General features: G+C 38.7%; 1 protein-coding gene across 4 annotated transcripts in view; it reads right to left on the bottom strand.

Annotated features, from left to right (window-relative positions):
• The window catches only part of mtmr4 (myotubularin related protein 4), a 133017-nt gene that overhangs the window by 54824 nt on the left and 52450 nt on the right, over positions 1-25743 (bottom strand). The window lies entirely within an intron of this gene.

The following is a 25743-nucleotide window of genomic DNA, read 5'->3' on the forward strand; positions in this document are numbered from 1 at the left end:
CGTCATAACATCATTTTAAACACACTTAAATGTATCTAATATGATAAACAGAGCTGCATTACCTCATAATCATAACCGGAAGAGCGGATCTGTGCAGGCGCCCGGCGAATGTGTCCCGTCCTGTCATAATAAAAGTCCCGGTGTTCGCGAGGCGGGTATTTGTTTAACAATCGCTCCAGCGGCCGTGCTCAGCTCCTCAACACTCGGTCCTGCTCTGCTTTACACTACAGTAACGTTAATAATCGCATCCATGAACGTGATTTCTGCCCGAGTCCTATTTTTCACCGGCTGTGATGAGAAGACCACATCTCCCAAGATGCTGCGCTCACACTTTGCGTCATCAAACTACGCATTTGTTTTGCATAGGTGCCCTCCAGTGGACAAAAGCTGCATAGTGCACCTTTAATAAACTATTTAACAAATTATATTACTTGCAAAATATAATTATAAAATATTATTATTTATCAATAGAACTATAAAATAACTTTACTACTACATGTAATAAAAATATTGTTGTAATTAATATTAATTATAATATTAATTTAAAAATTATATTACTATTAAAACTATTAGCAAATAATAAATTATGATTATAAAAAAGATACATTAAAATAAAATACTTACATTTTATTTAATTAAAAATATATAAATTTTACTATAAATAAATATATTTAACTGTAGAATTATAACGCTAATATTTATGTCTAATATCTTTATTTTCAAATGTTAAACCATCAAGCTTTTATTTGAGCAGAAACCACAGGAAACTTCTTTAATTTTTGGCAACAGGGTAAACGCTTTACTAAGGGTGTAACGATATATCGTTAAACGTTATATCGTGATATAAAAATATGACGATTATGTATCGTTGATGGAAACGATATGATTCGCGATATAGAGTTGTTTTATCCAAGGCTCAACTTGCTGTAGTAGGCTTATTAATAATGTATCATTCACAATTGAACAAATGTAGGCTACCACACATGTAAACTCTGTCATCATGTACTCACCATCACGTCGTTTTTTTATTTAACTTCCAAACACAAATGAAGATGCCCAGTGGCTCTCACGTCTTTAGTCATGAAGGTCTTTGAGAGACTCATCAAAAACAACATTTGCACCTCCATCCCTGACACCTTGGACCCTCTTCAGTTCGCTTATCGTCCCAATAGATCGACTGAAGATGCCATCTCTCACGTCCTCCACTCCTCCCTCACACACATCGACAGCAAGAATGGGAACTATGTAAGACTGCTATTTATTGACTATAGTTCAGCCTTTAACACCATAGTTCCCATTAAGCTAACTAACAAACTCCTGGATCTCGGACTGAACTCTTCTCTCTGTCACTGGATTGAAGATTTCCTCACTGGCAGACCTCAGGTGGTGAGAGTCGGACAGTTCACCTCCACCTCCATCACAGTGAGTGTGGGAGCTCCACAGGGCTGTGTCCTCAGTCCCCTGCTCTACTCTCTCTACACGCATGACTGTTTGTCCACACACAGCTCCACCTCTGTCATCAAGTTTGCGGATGATACTGCTGTCCTGGGCCTCATTTCCAACAACAATGAGACCGCATACTTGGATGAGGTGGAGCAACTGACATCATGGTGCCAAGACAACTGTCTCCTTCTGAATGTGAACAAGACCAAAGAACTGATTGTGGACTTCAGGAAGAGACAGCAGCGGTCATATTCCCCTCTCATGATCAGCGGGACACCAGTAGAGAGAGTGAGCAGCTTCAAATACCTGGGTGTCAACATCTCCGAGGACCTGACCTGGACTGCACATATCCAGTCTCAGGTGAAAAAGGCCAGGCAAAGACTGTACCACCTGCGCCAGCTGAGGAAATTCCGGGTCTCACCAGCTATCCTGAAAACTTTCTATTCAGGGGCGATAGAAAGTTTACTAACTCAGTGCATCACAGCGTGGTATGGTAACAGCACCAGTCACGACTGCAAAGCCCTGCAAAGAGTGGTGCGCTTGTCCGAGCGCATCTCAGGGTCAGCTCTCCCGTCTCTGCAGGACATCTACATCAAACGATGCAGAGGCAGAGCTACAAAAATCATCAAGGACATTAATCACCCGGCCAACCCCCACTTCACCCGGCTGCCTTCTGGTAAGCGCTTCCGTAGCCTGATGGCCAAAACTGAGAGACTCAGGAGGAGTTTCTTCCCACAGGCCATCAGACTCCTGAACGCTGTCACTTAACTACATGTGACTTCACCTCACTTCAGTATTAACAAACTCACATACTGATATTGCACTGCACTTTATTCTTGTGTTCATGTCACTACTCATTATAATGCTGTTTGCACATTACACTCCTGCACTTCTGTTATCCACGTATTTATTTTTATAGTCTCCAGTTTACTTTATCTCACTTATTTTATTCCACATCTCTTATTTCTTTTACTTGATTTATTCATAATTCTACATATGTATATATATATAGCACCTTATCCTATTCCTATTTTATCCTATCCCTATTTTATAATTTATTGTGCTTTTTTTGTTAATTGTTATTTGCTGTCCATGGAGCGGACCTGTTTACATTTCACTGCCGGTTGTATTCTGTATAACTGTGTATGTGACAAATAAAACTCTTGAACTTGAACTTGAACTTGAACTTTATGAAACCTGAGGGATTTCTGTCCCTCCATTATTAAAGTCAGTGTTGGGTGTAACTAGTTACGAAGTAATTAGTTACTGTAATTTAATTACTTTTCCCTTGAAAAAGTAAAGTAAGGGATTACTCTTTTTTTCTGTAATTTAATTACAGTTACTTCTGATGTAATTGAACTAAATACTATATATAATTATACATAATTCAATAGTGGACTTAACATCAACATTTAAAGTGTAACTTTAAAATGCATGTTTTTATGTATCCTTCTCACATTTGTAATACTTTGGTCTGTCAATAAGAGTAATTTTTTGTAGTTTTATATTATGTATTTGAATGAATTAAGAGCCGTTTCATGTCTAACCTTGAATTGCTTAACTCGAGGGTTGATTTAGAAAGTAATTAAAAAGTAATAAGTAATTAAATACTTTTTGGAGAGAGTAATTTGTACAGTAATCTAATTACACTATTGAAGATGTAATTAGTAACTAGCAATTAATTACTTTTTTAGAGTAACTTACCCAACACTGATTAAAGTCCATTCCTCTCAAACTTAAAAGATGCAAAGAATTTCATAAAGGCATGTGAAAATAACTAATCGAGTGTCTAATCCAAATCTTCAAGTCTTCTGAAGAAACACAATGGCTTTGTGATGAATATATTTAACATGACGCTCATACTGTAGTAAACACGGACGTTCAGATGATTGCGTGACGCGCGTAAACAACATGAGCGAGTAAATGCAGAATTAAAGTGCTTGGATGAACTAAACGTTTACAGTTTGAGAGCGGTCATTCTGACGAGCTTTCTTGAGATTAGAGCTGTGACGGATTCGCAGTTCTTCGCTCCTCAGTCAAAGCGCAAACATTATTTAAAGCGACACTCCTCAAAGTCACACCACTACACTTTACTCATTACAAATTTATGAAGTTTTATTAGAAATGTTTTTTTTTATTATACGTGCCAACACAGACATGATACAAAAATGAAACCCTGTTCTAAAGCACATGACTGACAAGCATGGAAACACACACACACGTTTGTTTCACTATATTAGTGAGGACATTACATAGACTTCCATTGATTTTATATCAGGTTATTACACGGCTCTGTGAAATACTTGATTCTGATTGGTCAATCGCGCATTCCAGCGGTATGTTATTTCCAGATAACACCCGCTCATCCGGGTACTACGAGTTATCTTGACCGGTACTACTTCTGTGCTTTAGAGCCCTGCATTTATGCCCGAGCCCGACGGGCCCCGACTTTTTTACGCCCCTCGGGCCGGGCTTCGGGCCAATTTTCACGTCATACCTAAAACACGGGCCGGGCTTTGGGCCTTTTTTAGGCTTCTCCTTCTTTTTATATTTATTTTATTAATTAAAAGGAGCAATGAGATGTTCTGCGCTGGTGAACACGAGACCATAATAGCTAACGCGACTGTCAAGATGGCTCGCACAGTGTTCAGAGCATGTTCAGAGTCCGCGCCAGCAGCAGCAGTGCACGTTTCTTCAGCGCAGCTGCTAGAGTTAAGGCCGGAGACACACTGCAAGCGTGGTGTGAGCGTGGCGTTTCTGTTGCGTGTCATCCGCGGGGCGTCTGCTGCTATTAATAAACAGGGCTATCAATGTAGTCCGATCACTAAACAAACCAATTCAGAAGGATGAAAGCATTTCAGACGAAACTGGACAAATGTAAATGTAGCCTATCTGGTTATTTAAACCACATGTATACATTTTACTCCTGGCAAACGGTTAAAAAATAAACGTGTGTGAGCGTGTTATGGGCTATATGTTGTAGTCAGATAGATATGATGGCGCTGCACGCATCGCCGCAAATGACTACTGCAAGCCAACGCAAATGGCCGTAAATGAAACTTAAAATAAGTCTTAGATGCTCAAAAACACAATCATCTGCAATGAAAATAATTGAGACTAAATGATCTTACCAGTGCGCTTAGGTCGTGCTCTCTTATGTGGTCTTTCAATTTGAAATAAGCTGCTGAATAAAATGCATCTTGAATCTTTTGCTTCCGTTGCTGTAAACTCTGTTAAATGAGCATATACCACGGGAATTGAAGATCGGATTTATATTCATTTGTGTAGGTGTAAGGTAGGCTATAAGACAACCTGCATGTGCTTTTTTTATTTTTAGATTGTTTAGCTCCGTTTGCGAGAGCCGCGAGCAGAATCAGCCTGCCTCAGCTTGTCAAAAATGCCTTTTAGGCTACTGGTGGTAATAGTTGGCGAAATTAACTAACATTGTGATGCTTGAAGTGTTTTATATTTATGGATTTTATTATAGGCAAGACAAGTCAAGAGTTGATTTGAGAGACTAAATAGATTTAATATGCGGTTAACTCACTGTCGGCCGCTGGTCGCTTGGTCGTGCACTTAAAAAAAATTAAAACTATAATTTAACAAACAAAAAAATGCTCTAAACATTTTTCTAAATTAACTCAATAAAGAAACGAAACGAAATATAACTACTTTGACATTAAAAACAAAACAGAACTATTTTAATGGCTGAAAAAAAAAAAAAAAAAAAAAAAACGGGCTCCAGTCGGACTCGGGCCGAGAATTTTGATAAGCTGTCGGACACGGGCTGGGCTAGGGCCTCAGCGTCTCGGGCCAGGGCCGGGCTAGGGCCTAGATTTGAGGCCCGTGCAGGGCTCTTCTGTGCTTAACGCTGGCGCCATCTTGTGGCTTTATACAGCCGTGGGTTACAATGGAAGACTTCCAGGCGGGTTTCCTTTATAACGTTTTTAATATGGATATTTTTTTTACACAAACGCATCGATTCGAATCAGAAGGCTCTATTAACCCATCGGAGTCGTGTGGAGCACGTTATTTGACGGACAGCTGCATTTTTTATGGACTTGAAACACAACTACAACTACTGCTGGATTAACGTTAGCCTGGACTTTTTAAATATAACTCTGATAGTATTTGTCTGATAGAAGAATGTCATAAACACCTATAATGACTAGAGGGTGAGTAAATCATAGGCTTGGTTTCATTTTTGGGTGAACTAACCCTTTCAGCATTCATTTTCAACATTTAGCAGCAATAGATAAAGGCTTAAAGCAGGTTGGAACTGTTTTCCTTCGCGGAAGCTTTGCGTAAGAGCTAATAAAATATTTAATCTCAAGGCAAGATTTTGTGTCTAATAATGATTTATTTGAGACCAGTAGCCGTGTAATAAGCGGGATAATGTCCACCCAGCCGGTTGTTATCGCAGAATAAACCCCTTCAGAGTGACGCTCCGCTTCGCGTCGGGGTCCTGATCACTCCGTCGGGGTTTATTCTGCGATAACAACCGGCTGGGTGGACATTATCCCTTACTTAATGATATTTTCTATCCCCTAACCCAACCCCTATCCCTAAATCTGCCCATCCCAGAAACACGTGCAGAACAATAGATTTAAATAAAAACATGTTTCGGCCGATTCATAAGCCTTTTCAACTAGTGAGGACCAGTCAAATGTCCTCTAGTGAGTTATTTTCATATTTTACTATATAAGTGAGGACATTTGTGCCCTCAGAAGTATTGCCATACAAGGAAAACAAACACACACACACACACACACACGGCCAACCTTTGACTAAACCGGCTCATTTCGCACAACACTGAAGTATGGTGTGTGTCCGACATTTGTCATCGCAGGGATACGTGATCACCGGCATCATGCAGTGGATTAAACATTGATCTAAAGAGACCTTGAGCCTCCATTCACATCACAGGACGAGGTGAAAGACCTCCGACTGAAGAAATAAACCACACACACACACACATTACAACACGCAACAACTACCAAAACTAGCCTGCTTCCAGAAGACATTACTAAAGGTCCAGATATATGTGAAGAGCTTGGCTCTAAACTCTGTACGGTTTGATGATTGACAAATGCAGGTTAACAGTGATCTGCACGTTTCATCATTTCTCTCTTCTTCATGCAGCGGTTTGGCCATAAATTGCCACACAGGACATGTTACAGTTGGCCGCCAAACTAAACGAGTTTCAGCGGGTGGATGTTTTACGCACATCAGCATTAACTTTACAAACATTAGATGCATTTACACATGGAGAAAGCCATTGAGTTTGTACAAGATTATGAAAAACTTCCGAATGGCATACACAATAAGACAAGTAACAAAAGTGGCCACGAGAAAATATGTCAAGTACGATCCAAGGTCAAAAGGTCAGACCTCACAACAGTGGGACCATGTGAAACTAAGTGGATTTGCACCAGACTCTAATCTATTTAACATGTCAAAGCTAAATAATTGTATATATTATGTGCCTTGCATATGTTAAACAGCATTTTAGCCCTGACTATATTCATCATTTTAATGTCCTTTCCAGGGTTTCTCATTCTGTTCAATTAAATGTTCAAGTACCCACTCAAAAAAACACATACAAAGGATCTACATTTAATTGCATTTTAAAGGTGTAAAATTAAATGCTTTTTAACTGACTTTTGAAAACAATAGGTAGCAGAAATTGTGATTTTAGTATTTGAGGCCAAAACGTCAAAAATGACTTTTTTCCCATCATTCTGACCATGTTAAAGTAGACCAATATCCTGAATATTTTGTCATTAGAATATACCAGGGTGTCTGCAGGTCTTATGAAGGTAAATTGAAGAAAACACAACACGTCAAAATGTTCTCTACAAATGTAAATGTCTAAGCACACAGTGAGTTGAGTATTAGTGACACTTCAAAGCTTGAAAATAACATTTCCAACAGATCTCTACAGCTTTGTAATTCATTTTAAATTAATAAGATAACAAAAACAAGAACAAATCTCTGCCAAAGTGTTAAAAAAAATCTACGTAATTCAAATGCAAGTCATTTTCATACCCAATGACAGATATGTGTTCTTGTTTTAAGCATAAACTCACTTTAATTTGTTCAAATTCTCAGAAAACAAGACTTCTTCATTGTGCATGTCATTAAATGTATCTTGACTTAAGGATGTTTTGAATTTGTCCTGGAAAACTAAAAAATTTTTTTTGCAGTGCATGCAATTATATGAAGGGCCGTATGAAATCCATTTGTTTTAAGCTTATTCTGTTTTGATTTTTACATTTACATTTACATTTACATTTATGCATTTAGCAGACGCTTTTATCCAAAGCGACTTACAACTCAGGAGAACAGGAAGCGATCCGTCAAGAAGAGGCAACGAAACACAAAAAGTGCCCTAAATACTAAGATTTGTACACTGCTTAGAGTAGCAAAGACCAGAAAAGGAAAGAAGAAAGGAGAAATAGAGGGGGATTTTTTTTATTTTTTTTTTATTTTTTTTTTTATGTAAGATTAAGTGCTCATGAAAGAGATGAGTTTTTACCTGTCTTTTAAACGAAGTGAGTGATTCTGTTGTGCGTATGGAGGACGGAAGGTCGTTCCACCAACCCGGACACTTTAATGGTTAAACTAAATTTGACTAACTGTCATTCATCTGCAAACACAAATGAAGATATTTTGAATTAAATGGAAACATTTCTGCCCCTTCATTGACACTAAGAAACTTCCACTGAGTTCATAAAGAGATCCTAAAAGGAATCAAGCGGTTTATTCCCAAGAGACTCAATGGCTTTATATGATGAAGGAAAGTCTTAGGGGTTTGGAACGACATTAGGGCGAGTAAATGACTTTTGGGTGAACTGTCCCTTTAACTGAAGCTACTTTTGATTTATTCATCCAAAATTTGACAAATTCTGTGACATTCTGCATTATACAGTAAATTACATTTTTATGAATGGATTCTGCAATTCTGTCCACATTTTCAACATTTAATGCCATGATATTGAATTTAAAGCTCCACTGTGTGATATTTTCCCCCATCTAGCGGTGTAAAGGTATATGACCATCCAGTGAATAATAGTTTCTGTTCCTCTCAATTCTGATTTCGTTTTAACTCCTACGGTGGCCGATTTAGTCCCAGATTAACGGCAATCCCCCTCTTCACATTCGACACGGTGCCATCGAGTGTTAAAACCCGAAAGGCGAAGCTTGAATTCACGGGTATGTCCCTCTTTGGCTAATGTACTTTAAAGATGGAGGAGCAACATGGCGACCGGCATTCGAACCCCTCCCCCGTATGTGTTTTCAACGGCATATTATAAACTTATGAGAATACTTTATTACTCGAAAGAAGTAAATATACATTAATTTTAAGACTAAGGCCTTAAATTGAGGAAGGTGAAATGAAGACTCACAGAAACCCTGATATAGTGATTTTTAGACTAATGAACAACGTTCACGCTTGACAGCGATGGTTATTATAAAAACTCAGTTCAATGACCGTCTGATAGCGATCGTTCCCTAAAAAATGAGATCTGCCATTTACTCACATTAGAATAAAGAAAAAAGCTATTTTGCTATTGGTCATTTGATGACATACATAAAAAAAAATTACTTGTTGAATTTACTTAAAAAATGTGTGGTAAGTGGTTGCACAAGTAAATTGAGCAATTTTTACAAATAATTTAGTTATATGAAGAAAAAATTCAAGTAAAACTGGCCCAATTTCTTTGAGTAAATACAAACCATTTGAATTTGTCACTGGTACATAATATTTATATGTGCCATTTACTTAATGATTTTATGTTTATAGTTAAAAGATTATTATGTAAGGTGAACACTGTTATCAATTTAATTTGCCTTTTAAAAAAAATTAAATAACAAGCATTTTTTTTTTTAATGCAAAATTATCTCACTGGACAGGAGAGCAGGAATTCCATCCAATGAATTTGTATAAGTGCCCACAGCCTAAACACACACACACACACACACACTGCCCCTAAATCTACCCATCACACACACACACACACACACACACACACACACACACACACACACACACACACACACACACACACACACACACACACACACACACAGCCCCTAAACCTACCCATCTCACACTCACACACACACCCTAAACCTACCCATCTCACACACACTCACACACACACACACACACACACACACACACACACACACACACACACACAGCCCCTAAACCTACCCATCACACACACACACACACACACTGCCCCTAAACCTACCCATCACAGGAAACATTCTGCATTTTTACTTTCTCATAAAAACTCCTCCTGTGTGATTTATAAGCCTTTTGTAAAGTGGGGCCATGGGTAATGTCCTCATATTTCACCCTCTCCTGTAATACCTGTGTCATACCCATGGCATTATACACATTTGAGTCCTCATATGTCTCTCACACACACACACACACAGGTGTAATCTGCATATCAGGCCTTTACTGAGTTGCCAGCAGTTCTGCTTCTATTTCTCCCTTTTTTTTTTTTACTCTGTCGCTCTCTTTACTTATTGCATCCAAATGTAAACTACCTGTAAATGGATAGATAGAGAATGATGGATTTGCAGACAGATGCATAGATGGATGGAAGGAAGGAAGGATAAACAGGCAGATTTATTGGCAGATGGATGGATGGACGGACGGACAGGTGGGTGGATGGTAGAATAGCTAGACAGATAGACTGAATGATTGGATGGACAGAAGCATGGATGGAAAGATAGATGGATTAACAGACAGTTGAATGGATAGAACGATGAATGGACAGATGGATGTGTGGATGGACATTAGACAGACTGATGGATGGAAAGATAGACCGATGGATGGAATGATAGACAGACAGAACGATGGATAGATGGGTGAATGGACAGATGGATGGATGGATATGAATAATGTGTGTGTGTGATGGGTAGGTTTAGGGGCAGGGGCAGTGTTAGGGGATATAAAATATGGTTGTACAGTATAAAAACCATTACGCCTATGGAATGTCCCCACATTTCACAAGAACAAACGTGTGTGTGTGTGTGTGTGTGTGTGTGTGTGTGTGTGTGTGTGTGTGTGTGTGTGTGTGTTTTTCATGGCACAGCTGGCTCGGCTGCTGTTGTGCCAGTCAGGTTACACACACACACTTACACAGGCGTCCTCTGTCCATCTGTCTGTGGTAGACGGGGTGTGTGTGTGTGTGTGTCTGCAGGACGCTAGACGACGCTAGAGTGTCTGGGTCATTTGCTCTTTGTCTCTCCCTACTGATAACGTAAAGGACACACACCAAAACCTTCCCCAGAAACATGCAATCATACTTCAGGAACTGAGTATGAAAGGTGTAACTTCACTGCTACACTTGAGGATCATTTTAAGGAGTCTTGTTACATTTACAAGGTGAAAATAATGCTTTTATACTCCATTACAACTGCATGTAGACTTGAAAGTACAAAGTACTCAAAAAATGATTCAGGCCCTTCATAGAAAAGACATATTTAAAATATGTTTACTTTACCTAATTAAGTTGTGTCGAAATGTGTTCAGCCTAATATATTTAAAACTGAAGTTTACTTAATTAATGTGCGTTAAAACTACATGAAATATGTGTGCTGACATAACCAACTGGGCAGTGGATCTGTAGTTCCCAGCATGCTTTGCAAGGGACTGCGCTAGGAGGGTAAATGTATGGAATAGTGTTATTGTATGTGTTTTTCAGTAAAGGGAAAGATGTTATTAGTGTATGTTAGTGTTTAATGATCAGTTATGTTGGACATTGAGGAGTTTCTGTAATTTTGTGGTTAGCAGTGTGTGTGTGTGTGTGTGTGTGTGTGTGTGTGTGTGTGTGTGTGTGTGTGTGTGTGTGTGTGTGTGTGTGTGTGTTAGGTAGGTTTAGGGGCAGGGGCAGTGTAAGGGGATAGAAAATACGGTTTGTACTAGGGCTGAACGATATTCTGTTTTAACATCGACATCGCGATGTGCGCGTGTGCGATAGTCACATCGCCGGAACATGCGATGTGAAGGGTAGTAGTATTTTTTTTACGCTCTATGGTAGTAGCCCATGGTGGAAGCACACAGTAAACAGGAGTGTGTTGCTGGAGTAACCTGCACGTTCCTCATGCCGGCACAGTGATTGGTTCGCTGTGCCGCTGCTCACCGCTCACGGCCAAACATTCCCGGCTAAAATGCGCGACGAAGAGGATCCGAATAGGGGAAAAAAAAGGTTCGTACCAGAAATAAGCTTTTTGGGACTATTTTGGCTACATAAAGGAGGATGTTGAACAAAAAGAGCTACTTTGCATGGAGTGTCTTGTGGCCACAAAACAAGAAAACACCACCAATTTGTCTGATCACTTAAAACGGCACAACTAAGCTCTATACGATGAATACAAAGCAGGGCTCGACATTAACGCTTGTCCGGGACATGTGGGTGTTTTGAAGGGACAAGTGAACGAGAATTTTACTTGCCTGACGGACAAGAGCCTGATTAAAACAAAAAATAACTAGCAAATCACCAAAATGCAAGAATGTTTGTGCATTTATTTAGTGTAAGTGGCGATCGATTGTGGATAATATATAATGAACTGATGATAATAAGCGCTGTTGACGCTCGTGCAGCCTCTCGAGGAGAAATCACAACACTAGAGCGTTTTCCTGAATACCATCACGACTGAAAATGACACTGATTTGACAGCTCCATAAACAACTAATTAACATTCACTTAGTCACTTACATTTTTAGATGCAATATTTAGTGTTGTTGTTCTATTTCAGCAGTGAAAATCGTTCATAGCAGACCCGTAACACGTCTCACTCATAGCAACAAGTGTGAACGATTCAGCGTTCGAATGAATCGTTTGAATGAACGACTCAGTGACTCACTTGTTAAGACGGTCACCTGCTGCCACCTACTGGAGGTTTAGTTTCATGTTTACACATATTTTCCAACATTTCTTTTTGTCACTTGTAATGAAGCTTGCTTATTAGTGAAATTATTAATATCACGGAATGGTAATTATTGACTTTAGCCTGGATTGATGGCTCTCAATATCGCAATATATATCGTTGGGGGAAAAAATATCGCAATGTAATTTTTTCCCAATATCGTGCAGGCCTAGTTTGTACAGTATAAAAACCATTATGCCTATGGAATGTCCCCATATGTCACAAAAACAAACGTGTGTGTGTGTGTGTGTGTGTGTGTGTGTGTGTGTGTGTGTGTGTGTGTGTGTACGAGCATCAGATGCAGATGAGAGATTCTGCTTCCCACTGAGCTGGAAAAGTGATGAGAACTGCTGAAGGACCAACAAAGAGAGATGATGATAAATAAACCCTTTGCTCTTTGTTTGCAAGGTATAAAGGTATAGCTTGCACGGTGTCAAAAGCTCATTTAATTAGAGAGCGTCTGCCTGCTAATTCTGTGCTGTATATCCTCCTCATTAGCATAAGGTGGCTAAAGAAGAGACGGTGCGATGGCTTTTAAACAGACAGTCACATCGAGTGGTTAGTCAAAATAAAAACTAACTAACTTTAAGCCAAAATATAAATATATTACCGTAAGTGTTATTCAAACGATAATAAAAGCAAATGCATATTAAGGTATGATGATATAGTAAGAAACTATTGGACTATGAGTGCTCCTCTAATGTCTTAACATGCTGCACTAGATTTTGAAACAGAGTCTAAGTGTGTATTTGGCAGGAATAGAGGGGAAAAGTTGTGTCAGTTAAGAGAAATGAATGTCTGCAGAGCTCTTGTATTAGCCAAAGAAACCTCTCCACTCCTCCGCCACCCCCTTTATCCCATGTAAATTATCCAGCACTTTCTCCATTAAGCAGATGAATGGAAAGCCATTCTTTCCGTGTCCCCGAGGCGTCGAGCCAGCAGAAACTCTCAGAGGGTTACAGTCAGCAGGCAACGAGCCAACAATCGGCCCCTAGAAACGCCCTTGATGGTGAAATCCCAGCAAACACTGCATCAAGAACACTGGAACCAGTGTGAGGCTGACAGAGGAAGAACGTCATTCATTTACACTAGTGTAGAGCAAGTGTACTTTGAGCAATGAAAAGACAACGTGTGGGAATGGTGGAACATGCACTAATGAACGGGTCACAAAAAGACCAGGGATAGCACCGCACGATTTAGGGAAACAAATCTATTGATCATTGGAATGGTATGAAACTTGGTAAAGGTTTTATGAACACACACACACACACACACACACACACACACACACACACACACACACACACACACACACAGTTCCCCTGTAACTTGACATGCACATGAAGGACAATCTACAAAAACACAAACGACTGACTCGTAATTGTGTCGATCTATCAGAGCATTAGACTAAAGAAAACAATCACTATCATAATCATTCAATGCACAACAACTACTGAACAACTAGAAGAATTATAGAAAGGCTAGATAGAATGATAGAGTGATTGATAGAACGATCAACAGAATGACCGACCGATAGATAGAACGACCGACCGATAGATAGAACGATAGAACGACCGACAGATAGAACGATCGACAGAGAGATAGAATGATAGAACGACCGACCGATAGATAGAACGACCGACCGATAGATAGAATGACCGATCGATAGATAGAACGATAGAATGACCGACCGATAGATAGAACGATAGAATGACCGACCGATAGATAGAACGACCGACCGATAGATAGAATGACCGATCGATAGATAGACCGATAGATAGAACGACCGACCGATAGATAGAACGACCGACCGATAGATAGAATGACCGATCGATAGATAGAACGATAGAATGACCGACCGATAGATAGAACGATAGAATGACCGACCGATAGATAGAACGACCGACCGATAGATAGAATGACCGATCGATAGATAGAACGATAGAATGACCGACCGATAGATAGAACGATAGAATGACCGACCGATAGATAGAATGACCGACCGATAGATAGAACGATAGAATGACCGACCGATAGATAGAACGATAGAATGACCGACCGATAGATAGAATGACCGATCGATAGATAGAATGATAGAATGACCGACCGATAGATAGAATGACCGATCGATAGATAGAACGATAAAATGACCGACCGATAGATAGAATGATAGAATGACCGACCGATAGATAGAATGACCGACCGATAGATAGAATGATAGAATGACCGACCGATAGATAGAATGATAGAATGACCAACTGATAGATAGAATGATAGAATGACCGACAGATAGATAGAATGATAGAATCACCGACAGAATGACAGCTAGAACAACCGGCCAATAGAAAAACCGATACACTGCAAAAAAAAAATATTTTTGGTTTAACTTAAAAAAGTAAGTAAACTGGTTGCCTTAAAATTTTGAGTTTATTGAAATTAAAAATGTGAGTTGATACAATGAAGGAAATTGGTTTAATGAATAAAAACTCAAAATATTATTGTATCTGAACCACAAAAAAAATGTGATAAATCATCTAAATAGCTAAATTTGGCATGTTTCACTGCGTCATCAGAAATAAAACACACAATTAACCAATATACTCACAAAATATTTTAATAACATTTTAATAAAGGTTGTCAATTCTCAAAAATATTCAGTGAATTAACTCAAATTTCTAATTTCAATGAACTCAAAGTTAAGGCAACCAGGTAACTTATTTTTTAAATATTTTTTTTACAGTGTAGAACGGCAGATAGATCAACCGACTGACTGACAGAACAATAGATAAAACGAGAGATAGAGCGACTGATAAGACAAGACAGACCGATAGAAAGACTAATAGAATGAACAAACATTGCGTCAGAATAAATGTTTGATGGTTTAATCAAAGCCAGAGCCCTCAAATCTTCTCGTAATAAGCATGTGAAGAAGTTTGGTGCATGTTGTCGTGTTAAAATGACTAAAACCCGGCGGATCATGAGCTGCTCACGTGTTAATGAACACAGTGCTGAGCTTCACTCTTAAACATGCACCACGCCCATTTCATTAATTAAATAACAGCTTTTGTAATTCGATAATAGCCCTATCATGATTTTGGCTTTATTTCAGTAATCATTCAGCCATAACCAGACACATGCACCGAAGAGTAAACAGCCAACATGAAACAAAACTGACTGAGATTACGCCAACCTGCAGCAAATAAATACAAGCTATAGCGGTGATGTTCAGACGTGGAGGCGCCAGACAAGAGCAATAAATCACAGAACTGAAATGAGAAAAGAGAGGGGTGATAGATTTAAGATCAATCTTTCTGATAGACTCGTGTTTTCAATCCATCACTCAGAGAATCCCATGAGCAATTCATCACATTCTCCATCCTCAACGTACACCTTGTCTTTTTCAATAAGCCAACAGATCTTTTGTTAGTAAAAGAGAGATATTGTGGTTTATCCACCACCCAAACCTCCTGAAACGGACACCGGACGGCCTGAACGGAAAGAGCTTTCACTCTCCTAATGAGCCTCGGCTGCAGACGTGCTATTTAAAGCTCAGAGTGACAGCGCGATCTTCAAACGGCTGCAGTCAGAACACAGACTCCTTCTTAAACAAGTTACAGGACAGAAATAGGACCGGGAACAAGGCCAAACGCAAACCCAGGCGTAAGAAAAGTGACGACAGAAGCAGTAAGTAGGAGGAGAGGAGACGGTGTGATCTTTGCAGCATTAACAGTGAGGCTAGAAACCTTCTAACAACGCAAACCAAACGTTCAGACAACGCATTTCACAAATGCAGTCCCATTCAGTGTTTAATGTCAACTTAAACTATTAAAAATTGCAATTGAAATAAAAGCATTAGATGAAAAATGTCAACAACCAAAAACAACTAAACTAAAATTGTTCGCCTAAAAGTACTAACACGTAAACTGAAATAGAAACAAATAAAATGATTAAAAAAAACACAAAATTACTAAAACTAAAATAAAAACAGAAAAATATATTTTTTTTAAAATACAAAAAATATTAAATATAAAAACTACAATCGTATATAAATAATGCTAAAACGACACTAGTCACTTTGTACATATTTTATTTATTGATTAAATATTTATTATTTATTTGTATTTTCTGTTTATTTACTAATATATTCTTGCAATACTGTGGCACATATTTAGGTAATAACTAAACATGTAAAGAGATTATTAGAGAGAGATTTAATTTAATGACGACAAAATTTGTACATTAATTTCTATTTTTATTTTATTTATTTTATTATATATAGACATTAGTCAATGGAAAAATAAAACCTTGTGAAATAAAGCTTGTACATATTTAATATTTTTCATACATTTGATTTTTTACTTGATTTATATTTTTGTGTTATTTAATAATAATAATAATATTAATAATAATAATAATAATAATAATAATATATTGATAAAGGAAAAGCAAAAACGTGAAATTTACATTTGGACATTTAATTTATTTTTATGTATTTAATATTATTTAAATATTCTATCTATCTATCTAGAGAGACACTCGGAAAAAAAAATATTTATAAATATATATACATACACACACACACATTATATATACACTATATATATATATATATATATATATATATATATATATATATATATATAGTGCATATGTATAATGTGTTTGTATATATATATATATATATATATATATATATATATATATATATATATATATATATATATTTGATTTTTTCCAGTGACACACTCTCTCTCTCTCTCTATATATATATATATACATACACACACACACACACACACACACACACACACACACAAACGCACGTCAATTTAAAAGCAAAAGCATGTGAAATTAAGCTTATGTAGTGAGAAACATTCACCTACGTGCAAAAATTGCATTTCCAGACACAAAGATGACGGCAAACCCCCGTAAGAAGTCACACCGAGGTTACCATCTCACATAACCAAAGATCACCATTCACAAGAAACACAATGTTCTTGTGTCAGAAAATGTTTTATGAACCTTCAGATGAGGTCAGGTGACCCAAAACCAATCATGTCATCACTTCAAGAGAACTTCAAGAGGAAAAATGTCCTGTCGGAAGCTCTGACGTGTCCTGTGGTCTCTGGGACACGGTGATTGAGGACGCGGTGTTGTTTTGCTTCGTCACGCTCGCTCTCTCACTCTCTCTCTCTCTCTCTCTCTCTCTGGAGTAACACTAGACTCTGAGTCAGGACGACACCGCACTAATGCAGCAGAACCGCTCCTCATCACTACAGTACCGTTACTTCAGCTGGAAATGTAACCCAAACTGCTATTTTCTTCTAATAACCATGACAAATAAGTTGCAAATTAACAAGTTTAAAGGGTTAGTTCACCCAAAAATGAAATGTATGTAATTAACTCCTCCCCCTAATGTCGTTTCACACCCGTAAGACCTCCGTTCATCTTCACACACAGTTTAAGATATTGTGGCGCTGACACTGATTATTCTCCCTTATGATTATGTTACTTGATTCACCTGTTGTTGGGGGGAGGTGTCTGGGAGGAAAATAATATAAGGGGCGGGACGCGTGAGGAAGTTAGTTGAGTGGCGTTGAGTTAGGCTAGTTTTTTTGATCCCTCTGGCGTTTTGTTATGTTGGGAAAGTTAAGACACCTCCTTATACCCGTGTTTTAGGTTGTATACATTCAGGAAATAAAACTACAGCCCATTGGGTGTCTGAATACCGGATTCTAGCCTCCTGTTTGCTTCTCTGGGAAAGTGCTCGGCGTCACAATATTTTATATTTAGTCCGAGAGCGTATGCAAGTGTATGCACACTATACTGTCCATGTCCAGAAAGGGAATAAAACATCATCACAGTAGTCCATATGAGACATCAGTGGGTTAATTAGAGTCTCTTGAAGCATCCAAAATACATTTGGGTCCAAAAATAACAAAAACTACGACTTTATTCAGCATTGGCTTCTCTTCCATGTTCCTCCAAAAAGATTCAAACGACCCGAAGCATTGATTGATTCACTGATTCATTAACCGCTTGAATCTTTTTGGAGGAACACGGAAGAGTTGATATTTTTGGACCAAAATGTATTTTGGATGCTTCAAGAGATTCTAACCAGCCCACAGATGTCACATATGGTCTACTTTTATAATGTTCTTTGATGATGTTCTTATACCTGATACCGTGAGTCTCACCTGAAAAACTGAAGAGCCGTGTTTATTTAATTTGTCTCTTTATTCTACTGTATTTATTTGTGCTGTTGTTTGCAATTTATTTATTTGTTCTTATTTTATTACTGACTGTCTTTTTTTTTAAATTTAGTTCAATGATGTGTGTAAACTATTATAACAAAATTACCTAAATTATCAAAAAATGATGAGATAAATCATCTGTATGGCAGCATACAGTCAAACCAGAATTTATTCAGACACTTTCAACATTCTCTCACATTATCGCACTATATTATTCGCTATAGTTTAGTAAATGTTAATAAAATAGGACGAACAGAGTTAAACTGTCAACCAATCAGCTGTTAAATTTAAGAAACCAATTAGATAATGGCAATTTAGGTCGACCAATGACCAAGCAATGCTTCATTTTGTTCAGTCTGTGGTGTCAAAGGTCACATTAGCAATAAAAACAAAAAACACTTTAAAACATGCTCCCAAAGTGTCTGAATCATTTTGCTCCCAAAATTTTATCAATTTTACTGTTAAGTCACTGTATGAAGAATGTTTGGGTATGTGACAGTTTTCTTTATTTAGCTCTCCTCACTTACAGAAATGAACTATAACGTCCTGCACACACTAGTGAAGCTTTATATCTGGTGTCTGAATAATTTTGGGTTTGACAGTATATGGCAGTTTTCCCTCTTAGTATCGAATATCAATATTTTTCAAGTTATAGTATTAAAGTTGAAAATTCCTGTATCGTGACAAAACTTATCCCTGCCGGATCATCAGAGGGTTATTAACAGAAGAGTTATGGTTATGGTTTATCAATGAAAATTCTCTCATACGGTGTCAACTCTTTAAACAGCATTATGGTAGAAATTAAACGCTATGGCAAAAGCTTTCTTACCCAAACACCACTTGTTTTACTATGGGCAGAAGTGACAGAATGGCAGGTTTTGTTCAGTTCTTCCCCTCCGTTTGACTTTAAACGCCCTTCGTGGTCATCCAGACCGAACAGTTGACTACAAACATGGAGGTTTTTTCAGATTTTCCGTCACGGCATTCTCTCCATATTTATGATTATTTGCAGCCTCCACAGGAAACCGAATGTTTACTCTTTGAATTCTTGCATTCGGGAACAATACAAGTGACTAAATGTTTGCTAAGAAGTATTTCATACTAAGGCAAGGCGATATTTGACTCTGGTAAGTACCCATTGCAGACTGGTGGGTGTGGTCTTGGACGGCAACATGTCCAGTGCATTATGGGTATTGAAGTTTATTCTTTTTTATTAGGCAAAAGGAAAGAAAACGTCCTTTTTTCTCTAGAAAGTCAAAACATTTTGTGAAATCAGTGCTACCTGATTACTGTACTACTATATAGGCAACCAAGTGTTACTGAAAACACATTTTGCCAGCAATGAAGCAGTCAAGGTACTAAACTAACTAAAACTTAAACTGAAATTAAAACATAAATAGAACAAAAAAAGCGCAAAAAAACTTAAATGAAGCATGAGGATAAAAAACAAACCCCAATTTAGAATACTGAAAAAACTACAATAGCATATAAATAATCCTAAAATATCACAGGTGCTTTATGTCTCTGGATTATTTCCTGTCATATACCGTCATACGACCCAGCTCCAGTTCTCCATTGTGTTACAGAACAGACACGAGCACAAATTAAATTACTGAGAGAGGTTTTTGAACGGGACAGCTATTGGTTTAATTCATTAAAACAATCATCATCATCAGCATCATAATCATCATCATCATCATAATCATCTACTGTAATCCAGTGGAAGTGCGTGAGTTAGATTGACTTCAGAGATTATTACAGGACAGATATTCAGATTAAAACGCATTCCAACACTTCCAGACATGCATTCATCCATAAATTAGTCTTATATCCCTCATTTTTATGTACAAAGGAGAAAAAAGTTATTATTTTTCATCGTGATTAACAAACAAGTCACTCATATTCAAAATATAACTGTACAGTATCTACTGTTTTTAAATATAGAGCATGTGAATGTCAATTATTTGATGCATTTAATTCATTTATATATATAAAGTTTCTAGTTTATTTAACTGAATATTTGCCCGTCACAATATATATATATTACAATATAATACAATATATATATATTACAATATAATACAATATATATATATTACAATATAATACTATATATATATATATATATATTACAATATAATACTATATATATATATATATATATATATATATATATATATATATATATATATATATATATATATATATATATATATATATATATATATATATATATATATATATATATATATATATATATATATAGTGACAGGCAAATATTCAGTTAAATAAACTAGAAACTTTGATACAATATCCACAAATCGTATTGAAGTTGAGCAATTAGTGATGCACAAGCTGATTTTTTTAAAACAAAACCGCATAATAATTAGATTATATATAAACTATTTAAATTATAAACTTATGTTTCTACTCCAATTCATTGTTAAAATATAAACATTAAAATAAAATTTTAATAATTTTGTAATAAAAATAAAACACTTGTCAGATTTATTCAAACACGCATTAAATAATGGAGACAACAAGTAAAAATATAATGAATATGTAATAATGTATATATTTATTAAAATGCATTTTTTTTATCTAAGAAAATGAGTTCAGGGTCATTGAAACTGGTAAATATAATGTTATGTGAGATTGTTTACAAGTCGTTTATTAACGTCTTTCTGTGGTTGATATCAAAAGCATTATTAAATTAAACGTGATTATTAGGGCTGGGACAACGCGTCGACGTCATCGATGACGTCGACGCAAAAAATACGTCGACGCAAAATATGCGCGTCGATTCGTCAGATTCAAAATAAAGATGGCGGCGCCGGAGAGTAGTAGCAACCATAGATGTACATAATAAAGTATATTATGTAATTAAGTATATTATTTATTATGTATATCTATGGTAGCAACACGAGTGGCTCCTCAGACTTTCAGAAGTGCAAGGCTTGCGGGTTGGCCACAGTCTATGCGGGTTGGCGCGCGGTGCGCACGGAGCATCACAGGCATGCGCGTCTGTGTTAAGAGCGCCTGCTCCAGGCGCGCACGCGTTTTGTTGTCACGGCTACATAAACAAATTTCTGCACACAGGAAGACAGATGTTTTGGTAATATTTGATGTATTTTAATCACAAAAACAAACGTTTGCATCAAGTGAAAGCATCGGATACATTGGCTACGTTACCTACATAATAAGCTGTTTTAAATTTAAAATGTTCAATGTCTAATCGCGCTGATGTGACCGAGGGTATCCATCCTCTAAGTGAGCAGTTTCATCCCAGGACTATTCCGGTTTTAAACGGAGTATTGGCGCCCGTAATGCACTCTACATGTAACTTTTTTCACTGTCATGCCGCGGATGCGCGTGGCGTTTCTGTTGCGGGTCAGCCACGGGGCTGCGTGGCGTTTTCTCTGCCTTTGCACACTAGAAGCGTGCAAACTACTAGCGTGTCTGACGCGGCGCTGCTGCTGCTATTGATGCGGAGGGAAGCCCTATTCCTAATGTTAAACAGAAATAGCCTACTGATACAGCAAAGAAAACGTCGGCAGTAGCCACATATCTATGGTATTGACGGCAAATACTAGGCTACAGAATATTTCGTTCTGTATTGACAGTTGCAATATTTCAAAATCGATAATTGACGTTTTTTATTATTACAATTAGGCCTATATCTGCATTTATGTAAACCTACAGACTTTCAAACATGAAAATGTAATTTAATAATATGTATTCGTGTCAAAATTATATATAAACATCTTTTCCTATTCTATTTTGCCTGGAGACGCTCCCAACACACGTGAAAAATAGGCACTCTTCTATTTCTAGCATGCACGCGTTTTCCGCGCGTCACAGGCAGTGTGCAAACTCCAAACTGTTAACATGGGAGCCGAAACAAAAACGGACACGCCACGCAGCCGAGACGCTCACGCTTGCAGTGTGTCCCCGGATTTGATTAACCAACTTGTTGATATTTAATCGATGGGCATAGCCTGTAGGCTGAGTTGCATACATAGAAAATATAATATATATCGTATAATATGTTTCTTTGTTGTTGGTTAATACTTATTTATTTGTGTGTGTGTGTGTGTGTGTGTGTGTGTGTGTGTGTGTGTGTGTGTGTGTGTGTGTGTGTGTGTGTGTGTGTGTACTTTATGTTTTGAAGGTTTTATTGAATGCATTGTATAGTCTTACTTTGGAATTTTAAGAGCAATAAACATATATTGCAATGTTAAGGAATTCGTTTTTTCATTCAGAAAATTAAATCAACATGTATAAATTGCTATTAGGCAATTAATGGGGAGATAATCGGTAATCGAATCGAATCGTAACCGAATCGGACAGGAAAAATGAATCGTTAGATTAATCGATGCATCGAAAAAATAATCGCTAGATTAATCGTTTAAAAAATAATCGTTTATCCCAGCCCTAGTGATTATTAAATATCACCGTTGCACGAAATTAAATGTCACCGTTTTAGTCAAAGCCACAACAGTTTCATCCGAAACTGAATATGTATTTTGAGTTGCTGAAATTGAATAGTGCTTCACTAATTACGATCAGAGTAACGGCGAGAAACAATCAAACCTCAGAGAGGAGAAAAGATGAAGAGGAGGAACAGAGATGAAGAGCAAACGCTTCTGCGTTCAGTCTCTCCCGCCGCTGCTGAATATTTCAGGAGCAGGAATATTTGAAAAGATCAGAAGCGTACCAGGGCCCGGCGCGGAGCGAGAACACGCGTGAAACACAGATATCTGGGGCGGAACAGCACGCACACACACACACACACACACACACACACACACACACACACACACACACACACACACACACACACACACACACACACACACACACACACACACACACACACACACACACACACACACGGTTTAATCTCATTCAAATACATCTGCACGAGCTCGACTAATAACCAACATCTTCCACACTCAGACAGGACGGACACACCTCAGATCATCCTACAGTGACCTTCAACACAGGACAGAGGAACTACAGATCCTCATATATTATATATAGCCCACACACACACACACAGCCCCTAAACCTACCCATCTCTCTCTCTCTCACACACACACAGCCCCTAAACCTACCCATCTCTCTCTCTCTCACACACACACAGCTCCTAAACCTACCCATCTCTCTCACACACACACACACACACACACACACACACACACACACACACACACACACACAGCCCCTAAACCTACCCATCTCTCTCTCTCTCTCACACACACACACACACACACACACACAGCCCCTAAACCTACCCATCTCTCTCTCTCTCTCACACACACACAGCCCCTAAACCTACCCATCTCTCTCTCACACACACACACACACACACACACAAAGCCCCTAAACCTACCCATCTCTCTCTCTCTCTCTCACACACACACACACACACACAGCCCCTAAACCTACCCATCTCTCTCACACACACACACACACACACACACACACACACACACACACACACACACACACACAGCCCCTAAACCTACCCATCTCTCTCACACACACACACACAGCTCCTAAACCTACCCATCTCTCTCTCACACACACACACACAGCCCCTAAACCTACCCATCTCTCTCTCTCTCACACACAGCCCCTAAACCTACCCATGTCTCTCTCACACACACACACACACACAGCCCCTAAACCTACCCATCTCTCTCTCACACACACACACAGCCCCTAAACCTACCCATCTCTCTCTCACACACACACACACACACAGCCCCTAAACCTACCCATCTCTCTCTCACACACACACACAGCCCCTAAACCTACCCATCTCTCTCTCACACACACACACACACACACACACACACACACACACACACACACACACACACACACACAGCCCCTAAACCTACCCATCTCTCTCTCTCTCACACACACACACACACACACACACAGCCCCTAAACCTACCCATCTCTCTCTCTCTCACACACACACACACACAGCCCCTAAACCTACCCATCTCTCTCTCTCTCTCACACACACACACACAGCTCCTAAACCTACCCATCTCTCTCTCTCTCTCACACACACACACACACACACACACACACACACACACACAGCCCCTAAACCTACCCATCTCTCTCTCTCTCTCTCTCTCTCTCACACACACACACACAGCCCCTAAACCTACCCATCTCTCTCTCTCTCTCTCACACACACACACACACACAGCCCCTAAACCTACCCATGTCTCTCTCACACACACACACACACAGCCCCTAAACCTACCCATCTCTCTCTCACACACACACACAGCCCCTAAACCTACCCATCTCTCTCTCACACACACACACACACACAGCCCCTAAACCTACCCATCTCTCTCTCACACACACACACACACACACACACACACACACACACACACAGCCCCTAAACCTACCCATCTCTCTCTCTCTCTCACACACACACACACACACACACACACACACACACACACACAGCCCCTAAACCTACCCATCTCTCTCTCTCTCACACACACACACACACACACAGCCCCTAAACCTACCCATCTCTCTCTCTCTCTCACACACACACACACAGCTCCTAAACCTACCCATCTCTCTCTCTCTCTCACACACACACACACACACACACACACACACACACAGCCCCTAAACCTACCCATCTCTCTCTCTCTCTCACACACACACACACAGCCCCTAAACCTACCCATCTCTCTCTCTCTCACACACACACACACACACACACAGCCCCTAAACCTACCCATGTCTCTCTCACACACACACACACACACAGCCCCTAAACCTACCCATCTCTCTCTCACACACACACACAGCCCCTAAACCTACCCATCTCTCTCTCTCTCTCACACACACACACACAGCCCCTAAACCTACCCATCTCTCTCTCTCTCTCTCACACACACACACAGCCCCTAAACCTACCCATGTCTCTCTCACACACACACACACACACAGCCCCTAAACCTACCCATCTCTCTCTCACACACACACACAGCCCCTAAACCTACCCATCTCTCTCTCACACACACACACACACACACACACA

The sequence above is a fragment of the Pseudorasbora parva genome, chromosome 3, assembly GCF_024679245.1.
Source record: "Pseudorasbora parva isolate DD20220531a chromosome 3, ASM2467924v1, whole genome shotgun sequence".
Lineage (NCBI taxonomy): Eukaryota > Metazoa > Chordata > Actinopteri > Cypriniformes > Gobionidae > Pseudorasbora > Pseudorasbora parva.